Below are 27,401 nucleotides of genomic sequence, written 5' to 3' on the forward strand. Positions count from 1 at the left end.
AAAAAAAAAAAAATAGTAAAACAGATAGACTGCTAGCTACACTAATAAAAAAGAAGGGAGAGAATAATCAAATAAACACAATAAAAAGTGATAAAGGGGATATCACCACTGACCCCAAAGAAACACAAATTACCATCACAGAATACTATAAACACCTCTATGCAAATAAACTAGAAAATCTAGAAGAAATGGATAAATTCCTAGATGCATAAACCCTACTAAGACTAAACAAGGAAGAAGTTGAATCTGTGATTAGACCAATAACCAGTTCTGAAATTGAGGCAGTAATTAATAGCCTACCAAACACAAAAAGCCCAGGACCAGATGGATTCACAGCTGAATTCTACAAGAAATACAAAGAGGAGCTGCTACCATTCCTTCTGAAACTATTCCAAAAAATAGAAAAAGGGGGACTCCTCCCTAACTCATTTTATGAAGCCAGCATCATCCTGATACCAATACCAGGAAGAGACACAACAAAAAAAAGAAAATTTCAGGCCAATATCCCTGATGAACATCAATGCAAAAATCCTCAATAAAATACTGCCAAACCAAATCCAGCAGCACATCAAATAACATCCACCATGATCAAGTTGGTTTCATCCCTGGGATGCAAGAGTGGTTCAACATACTCAAATCAATAACTATAATCCATAACATAAACAGAACCAATGACAAAAACCACATGATTATCTAAATAGATGCAGAAAAGGTATTTGATAGAATTCAGCATCCCTTCATATTAAAAATTCTCAATAAATTAGGTATTGATTGAACATATCTCAAAATAATAAGACCTATTTATGACAAACCCACAGCCAATATCATATTGAATGGGCAAAAGCTAGAAGCATTCCCTTTGAAAACGGGTACAAGTATGCCCTCTCTCCCAATAATTATTCAACATAATATTGGAAGTTCTGGCCAGGGAAATCAGGTGAGAGAAAGAAATAAAGGGTATTCAAATTGGAAGAGAGGAAATCAAGTTGTCTCTGCTTGCAGATGACATAATTGTATATTTAGAAAGCCCCATCATCTCAGCCCAAAATCTCCTTAAGCTGATAAGCAACTTCAGCAAAGTCTCAGAATACGAAATCAATGTGCAAAAATCACAAGCATTCTTATACACCAATAATAAACAGAGAGCCAAATCATGAGTGGATGCCCATTCACAATAGCTACAAAGAAAATAAAATACCTAGGAATACAGCTAACAAGGGATGTGCAAGACCTCTTCAAGAAGAACTACAAACCACTGCTCAAGGAAATAAGAGAGGACACAAACAAATGGCAAAACATTCCATCCTCATGGATAGGAAGAATCAATATCATGAAAATGGCCATAGTGCCCAAAGTAATTTATAGATTCAATGTTATTCCCATCAAACTACCATTGACAGTCTTCACTGAATTAGAAAAAACTATTTTAAATTTCATATGAAATCAAAGAAGACCCCCATATAGCTAGGACAATCCTAAACAAAAAGATCAAAGCTGGAGGCATCACGCTATCTGACATCAAACTATACTACAGGGTTACGGTAACCAAAACAGCATGGTACTGGTACAAAACAGACATATAGACCAATGAAACAGAACAGAGAGCTCAGAAATAACACCACATATCTATAACCATCTGACCTTCAATGAAACTGACAGAAACAAGCAATGGGGAAAGGATTTCCTATTCAGTAAATGGTGCTGGGAAAACTGGCTAGCCATAGGCAGGAAAATGAAACTGGACGCCTTCCTTACACCTTATACAAAAATTAACTCAAGATGGATTAAATACTTAAATGTAATACTCAAAACCATATAAACTCTAGAAGAAAACCTAGGAAATATTATTCAGGACATTGGCATGGTCAAAGACCATGACAAAAACACCAAAAGCAATTGCAACAGAAGCCAAAATTGACAAATGGGATCTAATTAAACTAAAGAGCTTCTGCACAGCAAAAGAAACTACCCTCAGAGTGAATAGGCAACCAACAGAATGGGAGAAAATTTTTGCAATCTACCCATCTGACAAAGGCCTAATATCCAGAATTTACAAGGAACTTAAACATATTTACAAGAAAAAACAAACAACCCCATCAAAAACTGGGCAAATGATATGAACAGACACTTCTCAAAAGAAGACATTTACTTGGCCAACAAACATAAAAAAAAAAAAGCTTAATATCACTGATCACCAGAGAAATGCAAATCTAAACCACAATAAGACACACCAGTTAGAATGGTGATCAATAAAAAGTCAGGAGAGGAAACAATAGATGTTGGCGAGGCTGTGGAGAAACAGGAATGCTTTTATACTGTTGGTGGGAAGTAAATGAGTTCAACATTGTGAAAGACAGTATGGCGATTCCTCAAGGATGTAGAATCAGAAATACCACTGGACCCAGCAATCCCATTTCTGGGATTATAAATCATTCTACCATATAAATCATTCTACTACAGGAATGATTTATATAGTAGAAGGGATATAAATCATTCTACTATAAAGACACATGCACAGGTATGTTTATTGCAGCACTATTTACAATAGCAAAGACATGGAACTAACCCAAATGCCCATCAACGACTGAATGGATAAAGAAAATGTGGTACATATACACCATGGAATACTATGCAGCCATAAAAAAGAATGAGATCACGTTCTTTGCGGGGACATGGGTGAAGCTGGAAGCTATCATCCTGACTAAACTAACACAGGAACAAAAAACCAAACACCACATATTCTCACTCATAAGTGGAGCTGAGCATTGCGAACACGTGGACACAGAGAGGGGAGCAGCACACACAGGGGCCTGTTGGGATGTGGGCGGTGAGGGGAGGGAACTTAGAGGATGGGTCAATAGGTACAGCAAACCACTCTGGCACACATATACCTACGTAACAAACCTGCAGGTTCTTCACATGTATTTCATTTTTTGTTTTTTGGTTTTTTAGAAGAAATAAAGAAAAAAAAAGGTCTCCTAGCTAAGAAAAGCCCAGGTCCTGATGGCTTCAATGCTGAATTCTACCAAACATTTACAGAAGAAATAATACCAATTCTACTCAAACTTTTCCAAAAAGTATAGAAGGAGGGGATACTTCCAAATGCATTCTACAAGCCCAGTATTACCCTGATACCAAAACCAGACCATATCAAGAAAAGAAAACTATAGGCCAATATCTCTCATAAGCACTGAAGCAAAACTTCTCAGCAAAATACTGGCAAACTGAACTAAACAATTCATTAAAAAGATAATTTATCATGACCAAGGGGACTTATCCCAGAAATGCAAGGTTGGTTCAATTTACATGAATCAATAAATGTGGTACATCATATCAACAGAATGAAGGACAAAAAACCATATGATCATATCAATTGATGCTAAAAAAATTTGATAAAATTTGACATCCTTTCATGATAGAAACTCTCAAAAAACTGCATATAGAAGGAACATGCCTCAACATAATAAAAAGCTATATATGAAAAACATACAGCTAGTATCATACTGAATAAAAGAAAACTGAATGCCCTTCCTCTGAGATGTGGAACAGAATAAGGATGCTAATTTTCACCACTGTTACTCAATATAGTACTGGAAGTCCTAGGTTGAGCAGGCAAACAACAGAAAGAAATAAAGAGCACCCAAATTAGAAAGAAATCAAATTATCCTTCTTTGTAGAACATAGGATCTTATATTTGGAAAAATCTAAAGACTCTACCCAAAAAAAAACTATTAGAACTGATAAACAAATTCAATAAAGTGGCAGAGTACAAAATCAACATACAAAAATTAGTAACATCTCTGTATGCCAACACTGAGTAATCTGAAAAAGAAATCAAAAAAGGAATCCCACTTACAATATCCACAAATGAAATAAAATGTCAGGAATTAACTTAATCAACAAAATAAAAGATTTCTTCAATGAATGCTGTAAAACACTGATGAAAGAAATTGAAGGACACACACACACACACAAAACAGAAAGATATTTCATGTTCATGGATTGGAAGAATCAATACTATTAAAATTTCCATACTGCCCAAAGCAATCTACAGATTCAATGCAATCCATGTCAAAATACCAATGACATTCACAGAAATAGAAAAAACTATCCTAAAACTTAAATGGAACCACAAAAGTCCTGGAATAGCCAAAGCTATCTTGAGCAGAAAGAACAAAACTGAAGAAATCACTTTACTTGACTTCAAATAATACTATTTAGCTATAGTAATTAAAACAGCATGGAAATTGCATAAAAACAGACACATAGACTAATGGAATGGAATAGAGAACCCACAAACAAGTCCAAACACTTTCACTGAACTCATTTTTTATAAAGGTGTCAAGAACATACAATGGGGAAACAACAGTCTCTTCAATAAATGGTGCTAGGAAAACTTAATATCCATATGCAGAAGAATGAAATTGGACCTCTATCTCTTGTCACATACAAAAATAAAATCAAAATGGATTAAAGACTTAACTTGAAGACATTAATCTAAAGACTTAAATCTAAGACCTTCTTAAACTATGAAACTACTACAAGAAAACATTGGAAAAACTCGCCAAGATATTGCTCAAAAATTTCTTGAGTAACACCCCACAAACCACTGGCAACCAAAGCAAAAATAAACAAATGAGATCATATTAAGTTAAAATACTTCTGCACAGCAAAGGATACAATCAACTGAGTGAAGAGATAACCCACAGAATAGGATAAAATATTTGCAAACTATGCATCTGCAAGAGAATAATAACCAGAATATATAAGAAACTCAAATGACTTTGTAGGAAAAATATCTAATAATCTAATTTTTAAATGGGCAAAAGATTTGAATCTCAAAAGAAGACATGCAAATGGAAAACGAGCATATGAAAAGATGCTCAACATCATTGATTATCAGATAAATGCAAATCAAAACTGCAATGAGATATCTTCTCACCCCAGTTAAAATGCCTTTTATCCAAACATGGGCAATAACTAATGCTGGAGAGGGTGTGGAGAAAAGGCAAACCTTGTGTACTGTTGGTTAGAATATAAATGAGTAAAACCAATTTGGAGGGGAGTTTGGAGATTCCTCAAAAAAGACAAAAATAGACATACCATCCAATCTAGCAATGCCACTGCTGAGTATACACCCAAAAGAAAGAAAATCAGTATATCTAAGAGATATTTGCACTCCCATGTTTGCTGCAGCACTGTTCAAAATTGCTAGGATTTGGAAACAACAAAAGTGTTCATCAACCAATGATTGGATAAAGAAAATGTGGTACATATACACAAGCGAGTACTATGCAGCCATACAAAAGAATGAGATCTTGTCATATGCAACCACATGAATGGAACTGGAGGTCATTATGTTAAGTAAAGTAAGTCAAACACAGAAAGACAAACTGCATGTTCTCACTTATTTGTGCAAACTAAAAATCAGGACAATTAAACTTATGGAGACAGAGAATAGAAGGATGGTTACCAAAGGCTGGGAGGGGTAGTGGGAAAAAGTTGGGGAGAAGTGGAAATGGTTAGTGGATACAAAAAAAACAGAAAGACTAAATAAGAGCTAGTATTTCATAGCACAACAGATTGACTACAGTCAATAATAATTTAATTGCACATTTTTAAATAACTAAAAGAGTATAATTGATACCAAAAAATAGATAATGAATAAGACCTATTATTTCATAGCACAACAGAGTGATCATACTGAGTAATAATTCAATTGTGTATTTTAAAATAACTAAAAGCATATAATTGATACAAAAAGTTAGGAAGATGAGTAAGACCTAGGATTTCATAGCACAACAGAGTGACTATAGTCAATAATAATTTAATTAGACATTTTAAAATAACTAAAAGAGATAATTTGATTGTTTGTAACAAAAAGGATAAATGCTTGAGGGGATGAATATTTTCTATGATGTGATTATCACACATTGAATGCCTGTATCAAAACATCTCATGTCCCATATAAATATATACTATTATGTACCCACACAAAGTAAACATTGATTTTTTTAAATGTGAACAAATTTGATAGGAATAAAAAAGAATACTCAATGTAATGGCCACTAGGTCAACTGAAAATATTCTATAGGTAGATTTAGCTCTGTTAATTGGTATGTCTGATTAATTTTAAACCAAAACTTATGTTGAAAGAATACAAAATCCCTCTGCATTTATAAATATCAATATCTTGTGATTCATCTTGTGCATGGGTCAATATAGGTAAGCTATACACAGTACGACAGTACATCTGCTTTCCTTTGGTCTTTCCTGGGCTATCTGGGAAGGCAAATTAGGTGGGAAGGTTAAATTGATCTGTAAAAGGTAAGATTGATAGAGAAAATATTGAAATTGTACTTATTTAACTAATATTTATTGAATACCTACTATGTGTCAGAGTATGATTCAGCATTAGTTCACCAAAACATTTGGAGTTCCTCCTGGCACTTTTTTTTTTTAGCACTTGGCATAGTACCTTGTATGATGTAGATCTCCAGTTAGAATTGAATGAATTAATGAAGGAGATAAAACAGTGGGGTTCTTAATGCCTTCCATAGAGAAAAATCAACAGAGATAGCACTGCTTCTTAAAGATGATGGGGTTCAGGAGAGTCTACCCCAAAATGTGGCACCTTGGCATTTGAAAACACATCAGAAGCCAAAAAGTCATTTTTACCTTCCCCGAGCCATTCTTTCCTGAAGCAAGTGATAAAAGCTAAAAATGATTTTCTGAATTTCTCTAAAAGCAGGTCACAAGACATTTATTGAAGAGTTACCCTACCTATGCCTGGAGGAAAGAAACATTCTTACCTCTGAAGACACAGAGTCACAGAGACAAATCTGAATAAACAAGTCTTGCTAAGTACCCCCCAGTTTATTGCCATTTTAATCATACTTTTTTACCCAATTATACTGTTCCACAATTGTCGATTTCTTCATGAAACCTACCACAAAACAATACATTGGCTTAAAAAATACACTGGTTTATCCATTTCTTTGAGTCTTCATTTCCTTATGAAGCCTCCTGTGTCATGTAAAGCGTATTAAATACACATGTATACTTTTCTCTTATTAATCTGTCATTTGTTATCAGGACTGCCACAATGAACCTAGCAATGAGTGAAGGAATATATTTTATCTTCCCCTGTGAGGATAATATCATTTATCAAACTCAAGTTTTTATTTAAATTTTGATAGTATATTATATGTAAAATATACTAGAGCCTGTATATTATCTAATCTCTATTTCATTTAATGATTTAGATTTTGTTCTGAAATCCGCTATTCTATTAATGATAACATTATATGGGGATAAATAGAATTTAACATGCCTAGGATAAGTTAAAGATGTGATGACAGACATTGATTATAAGTGGTGTTTAAAAAACATTATGGGCTCATGACATGTTTGAATCCACACGGTAAGAAAGACCTACTACAGGCATTTCCGGTTGGCTGAGCAGCACACGTGCCCCCGGAAGGGAAGTAACATCAGCCCGGAGAATTCAGTAGAGGTACTGTGTGGCGCCGTGGTCTAGGCACTTCTTGGACAGCATGTCTCACCTGCTGATGAAACTCCTGTGCAAGAAGATCTAGAAGCAGAACCTCAAGTTGCAGCAGCGGAACCTAAAGTTGCAGGGGGCCTCAAATCTGACCCTATCAGAAACTCAAAATGGAGATGTGTCTGAAGAAACAATGGGAGATGGAAAGGTTAAAAAATCAAACATTCTATGAATGTGGGCTTATCAGAAGCTCAAAGTGGAGATGTGTCTCAAGAAGCAGTGTAAAATATAAAAGTTAAAAAATCTCCCCAGAAATCCACTGTATTAACCAACAGAGAAACAGCAATGCAGTCTCCCAATCCAGAATCAAAAAAGAAGAAGAAAAAAAGAAAAATGATGAATGATGCTGGGCCTGATACAAAAAAAAAAAAAGCAAAAACTGAAAACAAAGCGGAATCTCAAGAAGAAAGTGCCGAGACTCCTAAAGAAACAGAAAATAATGTGGAGAAGCCAGATAATGATGAAGATGACAGTGAGGTGCCCAGCCTGCCCCTGGGACTCACAGGAGCTGTTGAGTATACTTCATTTGCTTTTCTATATAATCTTGTCAATTAAAACACTCTGAAGGCAATAAAAGAAATGAGTTTTACAAATATGACTGAAATTCAGCATAAAAGTATCAGACCTCTTCTGGAAAGCAGGGATCGTCTAGCAGCTGCAAAAACAGGAAGTGGTAAAACCCTGGCTTTTCTTATCCCTGCAGTTGAACTCATGGTTAAGTTAAAGTTCATGCCCAGGAATGGAATGGGAGTCCTTATTCTCTCACCTATTGGAGAACTAGCCATGGAAACTTTTGGTGGTTCTTAAGGAGCTAATGACTCACCACGTGCATACCTATTGGTTGATAATGGGTGGGAGTAACAGATCTGCTGAAGCACGGAAACTTGCTAATGGGATCAACATCATTGTGGCCACATCAGGCCGTCTGCTGGACCATATGCAGAATACCCCAGGGTTTACATATAAAAACCTGCAGTGTCTGGTTATTGATGAAGATGATTGTATCTTGGATGTTGGGTTTGAAGAGGAGTTAAAGCAAATTATTAAACTTTTGCCAACTCATAGACAGACTATGATCTTTTCTGCCACCCAAACTCAAAAAGTTGAAGACCTGGCAAGGATTTCTCTGAAAAAGGAGCCGTTGTATGTTGGTGATGATGATGATAATGCTAATGAAACAGTGTATGGTCTTGAGCAAGGATATGTTGTTTGTCCTTATGAAAAGAGATTCCTTCTGCTCTTTACATTCCTTAAGAACTGAAAGAAGAAGCTTATGGTCTTCTTTTCATCTTGTGTGTCCATGAAATACCACTGTGAGTTGCTGAACTACATTGATTTGCTCATCTTGGACATTCATGAAAAGTAAAAGCAAAGTAAGCATACAACCACATTCTTCCAATTCTCCAGCGCAGATTTGGGAACACTATTGTGCACAGATGTGGCAGCAAGAGGACTGGACATTACTGAAGTGGACTGGATTGTTCAGTATGACCCTCCGGATGACCCTAAGGAATATATTCATAGTGTGGGTAGAACAGCCAGAGGCCTAAATGGGAGAGAAAATTGGGTTTTCTTTGCTACTTGAAACAATCCAAGGTTCCATTAAATGAATTTGACTTTTCCTGGTCTAAAATTTCTGACATTCAGTCTCAACTTGAGAAACTGATTAAAAAGAATTACTTTCTTCATAAGTCAGCCCAGGAAATGTATAAGTCATACATACAAGCCTATGATTCCCATTCTTTGAAACAGAACTTTAATGTTAATAACTTAAATTTTTCTCAAGTTGCTCTGTCATTTGGTTTCAAGGTGCCTCCCTTTATTGATCTGAAAGTCAAGAGCAATGAAGGCAAGCAGAAAAAGCAAGGAGGTGGTGGTGGATTTGGCTACCAAAGTTGAGAAGTCCAAAATCTTTAAACACATTAGCCAGAAATCACCTGATAGCAGGCAGTTCTCTAACTGAAGACATGCCATTCTTTCATCTTGAATAACTTTGTTTTAAAATCAATTCTTTCCCCTAGATTTATCAGGATTTTTGTAGCCTTTAGAATTTAAACTTATCTAATATGAGTAAAAATTGACTGGGGTTGCAAGCACCGAGCACTGTTACTTATATCAAGTCTCTCTTCTGTATTGGGATATAAAACAGGCTTTAATTTTCTTGGTTGCCCAAGGAATATCTGGGCTTTCTTGTGATTATATAATATTTTAATTTTAAGTATTTCTCCCTCATACACACAAATGTAAGTTACTGTTTTAATATAATTCTTTGTGTACTTTTTCTTCTTGTTTTGTGAAGATTTTTGTGGCATGGATTGCTGTGCTTACTGCTGTAAAAGGTGACCCCGTGTACTGGGCAGCTGGTGGTAATGCAGAAAGGAGTCTCAGGTTATTTTTTTGCTTTTAGTTATTTCTTGAACTTTGACAGTGTCTCATGACTCCTCCTGAAAATATTGCTAGCATCATAATGACAGGATCAAATTCACACATAACAATATTAACCTTAAATGTAAATGGGCTAAATGCCCCAATTAAAAGACATAGACTGGCAAATTGGGCAAAGAGCCAAGACCCACCAGTGTGCTGTATTTAGGAAATCTCACGTGCACATCTCAAGGGCAAAGACACACATAAGCTCAAAATAAAGGGATGGAGGAATATTTAACAAGCAAATGGAAAGCAAAAAAAAAAAAAAAAAGCAGGGGTTGCAATCCTAGTCTCTGATAAAACATAATTTAAACCGACAAAGATCAAAAAAAAACAAAGAAGGGCACTACATAATGGTAAAGGGATCAATGCAACAAGAGCTAAGTATCCTAAATATGTGTGCACCCAACACAGGAGCACCCAGATTTATAAAGCAAGTTCTTAGAGACCTACATAGATACTTAGACTACCAAACAATAATAGTGGGAGACTTTAACCCCGACTGTCAATATTAGATAGATCAATGAGACAGAAGATTAACAAGGATATTCCAGACTTTAACTCAGCTCTGGACCAAGCAGAACTAATAGACATCTACAGAACTCTCTACTCCAAATAGACAGAATATACATTCTTCTTAGTATCACATTGCATATCTTCTAAAATTGACCACATAATTGGAAGTAAAACACTCCTCAGAAAATGCAAAATAATGGGAAATCATAAGAAACAGTCATTCGGACCACAGTGCAATCAAATTAGAACTCAGGATTAAGAAACTCACTCAAAACCACACAACTACATGGAAACTGAATAACTTGCTCCTGAATGACTACTGGGTAAATAACAAAATGAAGGCAGAAATAAATAAGTTCAATGAAACCAGTGAAAACAAAAACACAACATACCAGAAACTCTGGGACACAGCTGAAGCAGCGTTTAGAGGGAAATTTATAGCACTAAATGCCCACAAGAGAAAGCAGGAAAAATCTAAAATTGACACCCTAACATCACAATTAAAAGAACTAGAGAAGCAAAAGCAAATAAATTCAAAAGCTAGCAGAAGGCAAGAAATAACTAAGATCAGAGCAGAACAGAAGGAAACAGAGACATGAAAGACCCTTCAAAAAATCAATGAAACCAGGAGCTGGTTTTCTAAAAAGAACAACAAAATAGTACACCACTAGCCAGACTAATAAAGAAGAAAAGAGAGAAGAATCAAATAGAAATAATAAAAAATGATAAAGGGGATATCACCACTGATCCCACAGAAATACAAACTACCATCAGAGAATAGTATAAACATGTATATGCCAATAAACTAGAAAACCTGGAAGAAATGGATAAATTCCTGAAAACATACACCCTCCCAAGACTAAATAAGAAAGAAGTCGAATCCCTGAATAGACAAATAACAAGTTCTAAAATTGAGGCAGTAATTAATAGCTCATCAAACAAACAAACAAAAAAGCCCAGGACCAGATTGATTCACAGCCTAATTCTACCAGAGGTACAAAGAGGAGCTGGTACTATTCCTTCTGAAACTATTCTAAACAATAGGAAAAGAGGCACTCCTCTCTAACTCATTTTATGAGGCCAGCCTCATCCTGATACAAAAACCTGGCAGAGAAACAACAAAAAAAGAAAATTACAGGCCAATATCCTTGATGAACATTGATGCAAAAATCCTCAATAAAATACTGGCAAACTGAATCCAGCAGCACCTCAAAAAGCTTATCCACTATCATCAAGTCAACTTCATCCCTAGAATGCAAGACTGGTTCAACATATGCAAGTCAGTAAATGTAATCCATCACATAAACAGAACCAACAACAAAAACCACATGATTATTTCAGTAAATGCAGAAAAGGCCTTCGATAAATTTCAACAGCTCTTCATGCTAAAAACTCTCAATAAACTACATATTGATGGAATATCTCTCAAAATAATAAGAGCTATTAATGACAAAACCACAGCCAATATCATAATGAATGGGCAAAAATCGGAAGCATTCCCTTTGAAAACCAGCACAAGACAAAGACGCCCTCTCTCACCACTCCTATTCAACATAGTATTGGAACTTATGGCCAGGGCACTCAGGCAAGAGAAAGAAATAAAGTGTTTTCAAATAGGAAGAGGGGGGTCAAATTTTCTCTGTTTGCCGATTACATGATTGTATATTTAGAAAACCCCATTGTCTCAGCCCAAAATCTCCCTAAGCTGATAAGCAACTTCAGCAAAATCTCAGGATAAAAAATCAATGTGCAAAAATCACAAGCATTCCTACACACCAATAATAGACAAACAGAAAGCCAAATCATGAGTGAAAGCACATTCACAATTGTTACAAGAAGAATAAAATACATAGGAATACAACTTACAAGGGATGTGAAGGACCTCTTCAAGGAGAACTACAAACCACTTCTCAAGGAAATAAGACAGGACACAAATGGAAAAAATTCCATGCTCATGGGTAGGAAGAATCAATATCATGAGAATGGCCATAATGCCTGGAGTAATTTATAGATTCAATGCTATCTTCATCAAGCTACCATTGACTGTCTTCACAGAATTAGAAAAAAACTACTTTAAATTTCATATGGAATGAAAAAAAGAGCCTGCATAGGCAAGACAATCCTAAGCAAAAAGAACTAAGCTGGAGGCATCAGGCTACCTGACTTCAAACTATACTGCAAGGCTACAGTAACCAAAACAGCATGGTACTGGTACCAAAACAGATATATAGACCAATGAAACAGAACAGAGGCCTCTGAAAAAACACCACACATCTACAATCATCTGATCTTTGACAAACCTGACAAAAACAAGCAATGGGGAAAGGATTCCCTATTTAATAAATGGTGTTAAGAAAACTGACTAGCCATATGCAGAAAACTGAAATTGGACCCCTTCCTTACACCATATACAAAAATTATACACAATTTTTGTATATTATTAAAGATGGATTATTTTGTATATGTATTAAGATTATTTTGTGTATTATTAAAGATGGATTAAAGACTTATCCTTTTGTATAAGGTGTAAGGAAGGATTCAAGATGGATTAAAGACTTAAACATAAGACCTAAAACCATAAAAACCCTAGAAGAAAACCTAGGCAATACCATTCAGGACATAGGTGTGGGCAAAGACTTCATGACTAACACACCAAAAGAAATGGCAACAAAAAATATTGACAAATGGGACCTAATTAAACTAAAGAGCTTCTGCACAGCAAAAGAAACTATCATCAGAGTGAATGGGCAACCTACAGAATGGGAGAAAATTTTTGCAATCTATCCGTCTGACCCAATATCCAGAATCTACAAAGAATCTAAACAAATTTACAAGAAAAAGATGAACAACCCCATCAAAAACTGGGTGAAGGATATGAACAGACACTTCTCAAATGAAGATATTTATGCAGCCAACAAACATATGAAAATATGCTCATCATATCCTTTGTAGGGACATGGATGAAGCTGGAAACCATCATTCTCAGCAAACTATCACAAGGACAAAAAACCAAACATCGCATGTTCTCACTCATAGGTGGGAAATGAACAATGAGAACACTTGGACACAGGAAGGGGGACATCACACACTGGGGCCTGTTGTGGGGTTGGGGGAGTGGGGAGGGATAGCATTAGGAGATATACCTAATGTAAATGATGAGTTAATGGGTGCGGCACACCAACATGGCACATGTATACATATGTAATAAACCTGCACGTTGTGCACATGTACCCTAGAACCTAAAGTATAATTAAAAATTAAAAAAAAGAAAATATGTTCATCATTACTGGTCATGAGAGAAATGTAAATCAAAACCACAATGAGATACCATCTCATGTCAGTTAGAATGGCGATCATTAAAACATCAGGAAACAACAGATGCTGAAGAGGATGTGAAGAAATAGGAAGGCTTTTACACTGTTGGTGGGAGTGTAAATTAGTTCAACCATTGTGGAAGACAGTGTGGTGATTCCTCCAGGATATAGAACCAGAAATACCATTTGAACCAGCAATCCCATTACTGAGTATATACTCAAAGGATTATAAATCATTCTACCATAAAGACACATGCACATTTATGTTTATCGCAGCACTGTTCACAGTAGCAAATACTTGGAACCAATCCAAGTGCCCATCAATGATAGAATGGATAAAGAAAATGTGGCATATATACAACATGGAATACTATGCAGCCATTAAAAAGGATGAGTTCATGTCCTTTGCAGGGACATGGATGAAACTGGAAGCCATCATTCCCGGCAAACTAACACAAGGACGGAAAACCAAACACCACATGTTCTCACTCATAAGTGGGAGTTGAACAATGAGAACACATGGACACAGGGAGGGGAACATCATACACTGGTGCCTGTTGGGGGGTGGGGTGCTAGGGGAGTGATAGCATTAGGAGAAATACCTAATGTAGATGACAGGTTGATGGGTGCAGCAAACCACCATGGCACGTGTATACCTATGTAACAAACCTTCACATTCTGCACATGTATCTCAGAACTTAAAGTATAATAAAAAATAAAAAGAGAAAAGAAAGATCTACAAAGCCTAAAATACACTCATGAAAATAAATTATATACATAATTATCTCTCACATATGAAATAAGAGATAATCTTTATTGTCATTTTAAACATTTTATTGATTAATGTTCAGCAAAGAAAATTGAATGAATCATCTCGAATATGAGTGAAGCATAGAGGTTGAAAAATATACTATGTCTTCTGTGAAAGGAGAGACAAAAAGTTCTATCTGGTTGTGTTTGAACTTCCTATGAAGATCATGATAATCCAGTATGTGTTATACAGCCGTGCATTATTTTAATAGTAACATGGTAAATTTTTATTTTCTTTCTGTAACATCTGATATGGACACTGCTATCTCTACTTTATTCTAAGCATAAAGAATTCCTAAATGACATACTCCTATACAACTAATGGGTAAAAAAAGAAATAAAGAAATTCAAAAATAATTGAGACACACAAAAATAAAAACACACCATTAAAACCAAAACTTATGGGATACAGCAAAAGTAATTATAATAAATGCTTGAAGTGATAAATACCCCATTTATCCTGATGTGGTTATTATGTATTTCATGGCTGTATCAAAATATACCATGTACTCCATAAATACATACATCTACTATATATATATATATATATATATATATATATATATATATATATATATTTGTGGGTAGTATGTACCCATAAACATTAAACATATAAATAGTTTTAACAGGAAAGTTTATAGTAATAAATTCCTACATAAAAAAGAAAGATGGCTGGGTGTGGTGGCTCATGCCTGTAATCATAGCACTTTGTGAGGCTGAGGTGCGCAGATCACCTGATATTGGGAGTTCTAGACCTGCCTGACCAACATGGAGAAACCCCGTCTCTACTAATAATACAAAAATTAGCCATGCATGGTGGTGCATGTCTGTAATCCCAGCTACTCGGGAGGCTGAGGCACAAGAATCACTTGAACCCAGGAGGTAGAGGTTGCAATAAGCTGAGATCGTGCCATTTCACTCCAGTCTGGAGTGAAAAACAAGAGTGAAACTCGAAAGGAAGGAAGGAAGGAAGGAAGGAAGGAAGGAAGAAAGAAAGAAAGAAAGAAAGAAAGAAAGAAAGAAAGAAAGAAAGAAAGAAAGGAAAGAAAGAAAGAGAAAGAGAGAAAGAGAGAGAGGAAAGGGAAGCGGAAGGAGGAAGGAAAGAAGGAAGGAAGGCAAATAAATAAGTTAGTGTTATACTTCAAGAAACTAGGAAAAAAAAGAACAAACTAAGCCCAAAGTCAAAAAAGAAAGGAAATAATAAAGATAAAAGAAGAAATAAATGAAATAGAGACTGGATAAACAATAGAAAAGATCAATAAAAAAAGAGTTGGATTTTTTGTAAACATAAAGTCAGCAAACTTTTAGCTAGACTAGAACAAAGAAAGGAAAGACTCAAATAACATTTATTTTTGAGATAATGGGGAAGAAACTATTACTGATACCACAGAAATATAAGGATCATAATAGACTACTATGAACAATTATACACCAATAAATTTGATAACTTAGAAAAAATGAATAAATTTCTAGACATATACAACCTACAGAGACTAAATCATGATGAAATAGAAAATCTGAACAGACAAATCACAAGTAAGGAGGTGAATCATTAATAAAAACTTTTGCATCAAATAAAAGACCAGGATCTGGTGGTTTCACTGCTGAATTATACCAAACATTTAAATAATTAATACCAGTTCTTTTCAAATTCTTCCAAAAAGAATTGAAGAGGAAGGAAAGTTTTCAAACTCATTTTATGAGGCCAGCATTACCCTGATACCAAAGCCAGACCAGTATACAAAAAAAAAAAAAATTACAGGCCAATACCCATGATGAACATAGATGCAAAAATCCTCAACAAAATATTAGCAAAGTGAATTCACCAGCACACTGAAAAGATCATTCACCATGATCAAGTGGGATTTATCTCTGGAATGCAAGCATGGTTCAATTTACATGAATTAGTTAAATGTGATACATCACATTAACAGAATGAAAGACAAAACCATATGATTATCTCAACAGATGCAGAAAAGTCATTTGACAAAACTCAATACCTTTTAATGATAAAAACTCTTAACAAATAAGGTATAGAAGGAATGTACCTCAACACAATAAAGACCATATATCACAAACTACAGCTGACATTACATTCAGTGATGAAATGTTGAAAGCTTTTCCTCAAAGATCAGGAAAAGGATGCTCATTTTTGCCACTTATATTTAACATAGTAATGGAACTCCTAGATAGAGTTAGGCAAGAGAAAGAATTTTAAAATATCCAAATAGAAAAGAAAGAAGTTAAATTCTCTCCTTTTGCAGATGACAGGATCTTATACATAGAAAACCCAAAAGATTTCAACAACCACCACAAAAAACTAATAAACAAATTCCATAACATTGAAGGATACAAATTCAACACACAAAAATCAGTATAAAAAATATTCCATGTTCATAGATTGAAATAATAAACATTGTTTAAAAAAATCCATACTACCCAAAGCGATCTATAGATTCAGTGTAGATGCTTTGAAAATTTCAATGACATTTCTCACAGAAATAGAAAAAAAAAGGCTAAATTCATATGAAGCCAAGAAAGACCCTGACTAGCCAAAGCAATCTTGAGCAAAAAGAACAAAACTAGAGGCATCATACTACCTGATTTTAAAAGCTACTATAGGCTGGTCACAGTGGCTCATGCCTATAATCCCAACAAGCCAAGAGGACTGCTTGAGCCCAGAATTTCAAGACCTGCCTGGACAACATAATGAGCCCCTATCTCTACAAAAATAAATCAAATGGGCATGATGGCACATGCCTGTAGTCCGGACTACTAGGGAGGCTTGGGTAGGAGAATCACTGGAGCCCAGGAGGTTGAGGGTGCTGTGAGCCCTGTTCATGCCACTGGACTCCAGCCTGGGCAACAGAGTGAGATCCTGTCTCAAAAAAAAAAAAAAAAAAAAAGAGAGGAGAGGAGAGGAGAGAAGAAATCTACTACAAAATTATAGTAATCAAAACAGCATGGTTTTGGCACAAAAACGAACACATAAACTAATAGAAAAGAATAGAGAGCTCAGAAATAAATTAACATATTTACAATTGATTGATTTTCAGCAAAGATACCAAGAAAACACAGTGGGAAAATAAGAGTAACTTCAACAAATGATGCTAAGAAAACTGAATATCCACATGCAGAAGAATCAAATTAGTCCCTCATCTCACACAACATACAAAAATCAACTCAGAATAGATTAAAGACTTAAATGTAAGACCTGAAAATATAAACTTCCTAGAAGAAAATACAGGTGAAACTCTCCCTGACATTGGTCTGGGCAAAGACTTTTTTATATATAATCCCAAAAACAAAGGCAATAAAAGCAAAAATAGACAAATAGGATTCCATCAACCTAAAACGCTTCTAGAAACACAGCAAAGGAGACAATCAACAGAGTCAAAAGACAGTGTATGGAGTGAGAGAATATATTTGCAAATCATATGTCTCATAAGGGGTTAATATCCAAAATATATAACGAACTCAAACAACTCAATAGTAAGAAAACAAATACCCAGATTAAAAATCGAACAAAGGACCTGAGTAGACATTTTGCAAAAGAAGACATATAAATGGCCAACAGATATATTTTTAAGATGCTCAACAGGCTTTACAAAAAATTGTTCAACATCACTAATCTTTTGGGAAATGCTAATTAAAGCCACAAAGAAGAATTCCTTCTCACTTGTTAGAATGGCTAATATCAAAAAAAAAAAAAGATAACAAATGTTGGTAAGTATGTAGAGAAAAGGGAGCCCTTTTACACTGTTGGTAGGAATGTAAATTAGTACAGCCATTATGAAAAACAGGGTGGAGGTTCATCAGGAAATATAAAAATAGAACTATCATATGATCCAGCAATCCCACTGCTAGGTATATACCAAAGGAAATAAAATAAGTGTGTCAGAGATATCTGCACTTCCATGTTTGTTGCAGAACTCTTCACAATAGCCAAGATATGGAATCCACCTAAAAGTGTGTGTGTGTGTGTGTGAATATATATATATAGTATTGGTGTGTGGTGTATGTGTGTATACATATGTATATGCATATATATGCGTGGTCTGTGTGTTTGTGTATATATATAGAGAGAGAGAGAGGGAGGGGGGAAGGGGAGAGAGATAATATATATTATGCAGTATTTGTCTTTCTTTGACTGACTTATTTCACTTACATAATGTCGTCCAGCTTCATCCATGTTGTTGAAAATGGCAGAATTTCTTTCTTTTTAAAGGATGAATAGTATTGGAGCATAATATATATACTACATACTAATGGTAGGTGTGTAATATATATATACACTATATACTAATATACCAATACTATTCAGCCTAGTAATGAAGTATTACTAGGATGAAGTATTACTAGGCTTAAGTATTAAGCCTAGTAATTAAGTATTGTTTCCCTCTATTTATCCATATGTTCTCATCATTTAGCTCCTACTTATAAGTGAAAACATGTGGCATTTGGTTTTCTGTTCTTGTATTAGTTTGCTAAGGACAATGGGCTCCAGGTCCATTCATGTCCCTACAAAAGACAAAATCTCATTCCTTTTTAGGGCTGCATAGTATTCCATGGTGTATATGAACCACTTTTTCTTTATCCAGTCTATCATTGGTGGGCATTTAGGTTGATTCCACGTCTTTCCCATTGTGGATAGCGCTGCAATGAACATATACATGCATGTGTCTTTATAATAGAACAATTTCTATTTATTTGGGTATATATCTATGAATGGGAATGCTGGGTTGAATGATGCTTCTGTCCTTAGGTCTTTGAGAAATTGCCACACTGTCTTCCACAATGGTTGAACTAATTTACTCCCCCACCAACAGTGTATAAGCATTCCTTTTCTCCACAACCTCACCAGTATCTGTTAATTTTTGACTTTTTTAGTAGCCATTCTGACTGGTGTGAGATGGTATCTCATTGTGGTTTTGATTTGCATTTCTCTAATGATAAGTGATGTTGAGATTTTTTCATGTGCTTATTGACCACATGTATGTTTTCTATTGAGAAGTGTCTGTTCATGTCATTTGCCCACTTTTAATGGGGTTGTTTTTTCTTGACAATTTGTTTAAGATCCTTATAGATGATGGAGAGTAGACCTTTGTCAGATGCATAGTTTGCAAAAATATTCTTCCATTCTGTAAGTTGTCTGTTTACTCTGTTGATAGTTTATTTTGCTGCACAGAAGCTCTTTAGTTCTACTAGATCCCAATTGTCAATTTTTGCTTTTGTTACAATTGCTTTTGGGATTTTCATTATTAAATCTTTGCCCATGCCTATATCCTGAATGGTATTACCTAGGTTGTCTTCCACGGTTTATATATATATGGTTTATATGTATTTTTATATATAGTTTATATAGTTTATTTATATATAGTTTTATAGTAAAAAATGGTTTTACATTTAAGTCTTTAATACATTATGAATTAATTTTTGCATATGGTGTGGGGAAGGGGTCTAGGTTCAGTCTTCTGCATATGTTTAGCCAGTTATCACAGCACCCTTTATTGAATAAGGAATCCTTTCCCCATTGCTTGTTTTTGTTGATTTTGTTAGAGATCAGATAGTTGTAGCTGTGCAGTCTTATTCCTGCAATCTATTCTGTTCCATTGGTTCATGTGTCTGTTCTTGTACCAACACCATGCTGTTTTGGTTATTGCAGCCTTGTAGTATAGTTTGAAGTTGGGTAACATGATACCACCAGCTTTGTTTGGGGGTTTTGGGGTTTTTGTTTTTGTCATTGTTGTTATTGTTGTTTGTTTGTTTTTTGCATAGAATTTCCTTGGCTATTCAGGCACTTCTGTGATTTTGTATGAATTTTAAAATATATTTTTCCAGTTCTGTGAAGAATATCAGTGGTAGTTTAATGAGAATAACATTGAATCTAAAAATTGCTTTGGGCAGTATGGCCATTTTAACAATATTAATTCTTCCTATCCATGAGCATGGAATATTTTTCCATTTGTTTGTTTAATCTCTGATTTATTTGAGCAGTGTTTTGTAGTTCTCCTTGTAGACATCTTTCACCTCCCTAGTTAGATGTGTTCCTAGGTATTTTATTCTTTTTTTGTGGCCACTGTGAATGGGTATTCATTCGTGATTTGGCTCTTGGCTTGACTGTTGTGAGTGGTATAGGAATACTGGCTACTTTTGCACATTGATTTTGTACCCTGAAACTTTGATGAAGTTGTTTATCAGTTTAAGAAGTTTCTGGGCTGAGACAATGGGGTTTTCTGGATATAGGATCATGTCATCTGCAAAGAGAGACAGTTGGACTTCCTCTCTTCCTATTTAGATGTCCTTTATTTCTCTCTCTTGACTGATTGCCCTGGCCAGAACTTTCAATACTATGTTGAATAAAAGTAGTGAGAGAGGGCATCCTTCTTTTGTGCCAGTTTTCAGGGAGAATGCTTCCAGCTTTTGCCCATTCAGTATAATGTTGGCTGTGGGTTTGTTATATATGGCTCTTATTATTTTGAAGTATGTTTCTTCAATGCCTCATTTTTTGAGAGTTTTTAACATGAAGGATTGTTGAATTTTATCAAAATACTTTTCTGCATTTATTGAAATAATCATAGTTTTTGTCTTTAGATCTGTTTATGTGATTAATCATGTATATTGATTTGCATATCTTGAATGAAATGTGCATTTCAGGGATGAGTCCTACTGGATCATGATGAATAAGTTTTTTGATGTGCTTCAGGATTGAGTTTGCCAGTATTTTGTTGACGATCTTTGCACTGATATTCATCAAGGATATTGGCCGGAAGTTTTCTTTTTTGTTGTATCTCTGCCAGGTTTTGGTATCAGAATGATGATGGCCTCATAGAATGAGTTAGGGAGGAGTCCCTCGTTTACAGTATTTTGGAATAGTTTCAGTAATAATGGTACCAGCTCTTTGTACATCTGGTAGAATTCACTGTGAATCTGTCTGGTCCTGTGCTTTTTTTGGTTGGTAGGCTATTTATTACTTCCTCAATTTCAGAACTCATTATTTGTATGTTCAAGGATTCAATTTCTTTTTGCTTCAGTCTTGGGAGGGTGTATGTGTCCAGGAATTTATCTATTTCTTCTAGATTTTCTACTTTATGTGCATAGAGGTGTTCATAATATTTTCTGATGGTTATTTGTATTTTGGGGGGATTCAGTGGTAATATTCCCCTTATCATTTCTGATTGTGTTTATTTGAATCTTCTCTATTTTATTCCTTATTAGCCTAGCTAGCAGTCTATTTTATTAACTTTTTCAAGAAAAAAAAAACGGCTCCTGGATTGCTGATCTTTTGAATGGTTTTTCATGTCTCTATCTCCTTTTGTTCAGCTCTGATTTTGGTTATCTCTTGTCTTCTGCTAGCATTGGGATTTCTTTGCTCTTGGTTCACTAGTTCTTTCAGTTGTGATGTTAGGTTGTTAAATAGACATTTTTATAATTTTGTAATGTGGGCATTTAGTTCTTTAAATTTCCCTGTTAACACTGCCTGAGCTGTGTCCCAGGGATTCTGGTACATTTTATCTTTGTTCACATTCATTTCAAAGAACTTCTTGATTTCTGGCTTAAATTCATTATTTACCCTAAAGTAATTCAGGAGCAAGTTATTCAATTTTCATGTAGGTGTATGGTTTTCAGTGAATGTCGTAGTCTTGAGTTCCAATTTGATTGTGCTGTGGTCTGAAAGACTGTTTGTTATTTCAGTTCTTTTGCATTTGCTGAAGAGTGTTTTATTTCTGATTACTTGATCCATTTTACAGTAAATATCTTGTGGTAATAAGAAGAATGTGCATGCTATTGTTTTTGGGTGGAGAGATCTGTACATATCTATCAGGTCCATTTGATCTAGGGCTGAGTTCAGGTCCTAAATATCTTTGTTAATTTTTCTGTCTTAATGATCTAATATTGCCAGTGGGGTGTTAAAATCTCCCGTTTTGTTTTTTGTTTTGTTTTTTTGTTTTTTTTTTTTAGATGGAGTTTCACTCTTGTTGCCCAGGCTGGAGTGCAATGGCGTGATCTCAGCTCACCACAACCTCTGCCTCCCAAGTTCAAGTGATTCTCCTGCCTCAGCCTCCCAAGTAGCTGGGATTACAGGCATGCACCACCACGCCCAGCTAATTTTGAATTTTTAGTAGAGATGGGGTTTCTGCATGTTGGTCAGGCTGGTCTCGAACTCCTGACCTCAGGTGATCCACCCACCTCAGCCTCCCAAAGTGCTGGAATTACAGGCATGAGCCACCACACCCAGCCCCTCCCACTGTTATTGTGTGGGAGTCTAAGTCTCTTTGAAAGTCTCTAAGAACTTGCTCTATAAATGTGGGGTGCCCCTGTATTGGGTGCATATATATTTAGGATAGTTAGCTCTTCTTGTTGAATTGAACCCTTTACCATTATGTAATTCCTGTCTCTGTCTTTTTTGAACTTTGTTAATTTAAAGTCTGTTTTGTCAGAAACTAGGATTGCAACTGCTGCTTTTTTATGTTTTCCATTTGCTTGGTAGATTTTCCTCCATCTCTTTGAGCCTATAGGTGTCATTGCATGTGAGATGGGTCTCTTGAAGAGAGCATACAAATGGCTCTTGATTGTTTATCCAGCTTCTTCATCTGTTTTATTTTTAATTTGTCTCTTTTAATTGGAGCATTTAGCCCATTTACATTTAAGGTTAGTATTGTTATGCATGGATTTGATCATGTCATCATGATATTAGCTAGTTATTTTGCAGACTTTTTTATGTTGTTGCTTTATAGTGTTACTGGTCTATGTACTTCAGTGTGTTTTTGTAGTGGCTGATAACAGTCTCCCTTCCATATTTAGTGCTTCCTTCCGAAACTATTGTAAGGTAAGGTGGTAATGAATTCCCTCAGCATTTGCTTGTCTGAAAAGGATCTTATTTCTCCTTCACTTATAAAGCTTAGTTTGACCAGGTATGAAATTCTGGGTTGAAATGTCTTTTAAGAATGTTGAATATTGGCCCCCAATCTCTTCTAGCTTGTAGAGTATCAGCTGAGTGGTCTGCTGTTAGTCTGATGGGCTTCCCTTTGTAGATGACCTGGTCTTTCTCTCTAGCTGCCCTTAACATTTTTTCTTTCATTCCAACTTCAAAGAATCTGATGATTATGTGTCTTGGGATGATCTTCTCATAGAGCATCTTACTGGGGTTCTCTGCATTTCCTGAATTCATATGTTTGCCTGTCTTGTTAGGTTGGGGAAGTTCTCCTGGATGATATCCTGAAGTATGTTTTCCAACATGGTTCCATTATCCTCATCTCTTTCAGGTACCTTAATCAGTTACAGGTTTGGTCTTTTTACGTAATCCCACAGTTCTTGGAGGTTTTGTTTATTCCTTTTCATTCTTTTTTCTGTGTTTTTTTCTGCCTGTCTTATTTCAAAAAGACAGTCTTCAAGCTCTGAACACTGTTCTGCTATTAGTACTTGTGATTGTGTCATGAAATTCTGTATTAAAATTATGAAAAGTTTGTATTGCATTTTTCAGCTCTATCAGTTCAGTTACATTCTTTTCTATACTCGTTATTTTGTCTTTCAGCTCCTGCAATGTTTTATCATAATTTTTAGCTTCCTTGCATTGGGCTACAATGTGCTCCTTTAGCTAACTGAAGTTCATTTTTATTTACATTCTGAATTCTACTTCTGTCATTTCAACCATCTCTGCCTCAGCCCACTTCTGAACCTTTGCTGAAGAGGTAATGCAGTTATTTGGAGGAGAGAGGGCACTCTGGCAATTTGAGTTTTTGGCATTCTTGCGCTGATTCTTTCTCATCTTTGTAGACTTATATACCTTCAATTGTTTATGTTTCTGACCTTTTTATTTTATTTTTCTTTTAACAGTCTGGCCACTTTTCAGTAGGGCTGTGGCAATTTGCTGGCTGTCCACTCCAGTCTCTAGTCACCTTGGATTTTCCAGTACCTGGAGGTATCACTAGTGAAGGCTGCAGAACAGCAAAGATGTCAGCTTGCCCCCCTTCCTCCTGGAGCCCTGTCCCAGGGAGGTACAGACCTGTGGCTGGTCTGAATATACCTGAAGAAGGTGGCTGGCAACTCCTTTTAGTAGGTCTCACCCAGTCGGGAGGAACAGGATTGAGGACCTGCTTAAAGAAGAAGTCTGGCCATGCTTTTGTAGGGCAGCCATGCTGTGCTGGGGTACCACTTTCACCCTGATTGGCTTGGGCTCTCCAAAGCCTGGCAGCTAGAACAATTAAGTCACCCAAATAGCAAAGGTGGTAGCCCACCACTCCCCCTGGGAACTCTGTCCTGGGAAGTTTTCAAATCTCTGTCAGCCAGAGAACATCAGTGGGAGTGGCTGGAGGCCCCTGTTTGGATGTCCCACCCAGTGAGAAGGAATGGATTGATGTGATAATTAAGCATCAACTTGATTGGATCAAAGGATGCAAAGTATTGTTTCTATGTGTATATGTGAGACTGTTGCTAAAGAAGGTTAACATTTGAGTCAGTGTACTCAGAAAGACAGTCCTACCCTCAATCTGAGTGGGCACGATCTAATCAGCTGCCTCCATAGCCAGAATTATAAAGCAGGAAGAAGAACGTGGAAAGACTAGACTGGCTGAGTCTTCTGGCCTCCATCTTTCTTCCATGCTGAATACCTTTTGCCCTCGAATATTGGACTCCAAGTTCTTCAGATTTGGGACTCTTGGACCTTTGACCACAAACTGAAGGCTGCACTGTCACATTCCCTACTTTTGAGATTTTAGGCCTCAGACTGGCTTCTTTGTTCCTCAGCCTGCAGATGGCTTATTGTGAGACTTCACCTTGTGATTGTGTGACTCAATAATTCTTAGTAAACTCTCCTTTATGTATACACATCTATCCTATTCATTCAGTCCCTTTAGATTACCTTGATTAATACAATCAGGGACCCACTTAAAGAAGCAGTCTGGCCATGATTTGATACAGAAGCTGTGCTGTGCTGGGGGATCCCTTCTGCCCTCGGTCAGTTTGGGATCTCCTAAGTCCACAGTCTGGAATGGCTGCATTATCCAAACAACAAAGATGGTAGCCCACCCCTGCCCCTGGAAACCCTGTTCTGGGTAAAGGTGACATTGTTGCCAGTGGTTGGCTGGAATTCCAAGCCAGTGGGTCTTATCCTGTCAGAAGCCATGGAAATGGGACCTACATACCATCACTGCTCTGCCCCTTGGATTCAGCCCCTTCCCAGGGGAGGTCCAACCTCCCACCTTGCCAGAGTTGCAGTCACTTTTGCCAGGAAGCCTGGAACCAGAATATGTAAAGCTCCTGGGCCTCTGTGTGTGCCTGAGCAGCTGCTCCGCCAAGACTCCACACAGTTCTGTGTATCAGACTGAAGGCCCTGGTAGAGTGGATTCATGAGGGATCTCCTGACCCAAGAGTGATCTTTTGGGGGTTGCAAAGATCCACTGGAGAAGCATTGTTTCCCAGGGTTGCCCATTCACTAACCACTTCCCCGGATGGAGGAGGTTCCCCTGGCTCTGTGTCACTCCCGGGTGGGCTGTCATCCTGTCTCGCTTTTCTTCATTTTCTGTGGGTTGTTTCCTTGATTAGCCCCAATGTGAGTACCTAGATGTTTCAGTTGAAGGTGCTGTATTTACTTGCCCCTTTCATTCCTCTCTGTGAGAGCCACACACCATAGCTGCTTCTAGGTGGCCATCTTGGCCCAAATCCCCAGCATTTTAAAGCAGATTAAGAATTGTCAAATTCTTCCTTAGGGTAGGAAGGACTCAGAACTACAATGCTTTGAGTCAAGACTTCTTCCTCCTCCTGATTCTTTCTTTATTGAAAAAAAGATCAACAGGAAAGACAACATTAAGTACTGTCACTTGAAACTTAGCATTTATTATTCCCTAATTTTGCACTCCACCTCTCCTGTCTTGACTACTTCTGTATCTGACTTGACTGATGACCAGAAATGAAGTGTAAGCAAATTCTACTGGAAGAATAATATAGCCAAGGTTCAGAGAGAGAGCAGAGTGTTATTTGGAAACCACTCTGTTCCATTCATGACAGCATGAAAATTAATCATTAATGAGCTATTCTTTTATTTGCAAACATGATGCCACTGATTCAAGACCAGGCATTACCTCTGAATTAGTTTTTTGTAAGTAGGGAATGACTGTACAGAATCTTTCACAATATTGCTCATTCCTTTATTATCAGCAAGTTACTATCAGCAAGTTGCAGTTTGGCTGCCTAGGATAAGTGAAGTCTGTAACTATATACCAGTACATCAAGAATCTTTATTTTTAATGTAAAGATGGCTTTAATAAAGTAGTTGAAGGAAGCAGTTAAGATTAAGGTAGATTCACTGCCAGGAGGAAGCAAGTAGGAGACTATTGGAAGCAATATTAACAATTATTAAGGCAGAACAATCATATGTAGGACTTGAAAATAAATGGCCACAAGCCAGACACTACGATTACATTGTTCTGATGGGTGCCAAGACTCTAAATTGTAACAATTCAAATGAAGTTGGGTTCTGAGATAACATTTTAAGAAACAGTGGGTAAAGGATGAGTAAAGAAAAAAGGAAGACACTGATGTTCACATTTTTGTTTTTATTTTGTCTGCATGCAATTCTTGACCACTGATAGTCTCTATTGATTGCCAAGCACTAAAGATAGTAAATAAATAAACTTGGAATATATGCATAAACATCAACTGACTTTGATTTGTAAATTTAAGCAAAAAAACTATAATTATTTAATTTCTTTGTCTTTTCTTTGAAATACCAGTTTTGCATTACAGTTATGTTCTCAAAATATGGTATATTA

General features: G+C 36.2%; 1 long non-coding RNA gene and 1 pseudogene across 1 annotated transcript in view; one reads left to right on the plus strand and one right to left on the minus strand.

The window, feature by feature from the left end:
* The window catches only part of LOC134758442 (uncharacterized), a 431,048-nt gene that overhangs the window by 349,970 nt on the left and 53,677 nt on the right, over positions 1 to 27,401 (minus strand). The gene's annotated exons all lie outside the window — the stretch shown is intronic.
* On the plus strand, positions 7,557 to 9,527 carry LOC101141630 (ATP-dependent RNA helicase DDX18-like; annotated as a pseudogene).

The sequence above is a fragment of the Gorilla gorilla genome, chromosome 4 (genome assembly GCF_029281585.2).
Source record: "Gorilla gorilla gorilla isolate KB3781 chromosome 4, NHGRI_mGorGor1-v2.1_pri, whole genome shotgun sequence".
Taxonomy (NCBI): domain Eukaryota; kingdom Metazoa; phylum Chordata; class Mammalia; order Primates; family Hominidae; genus Gorilla; species Gorilla gorilla.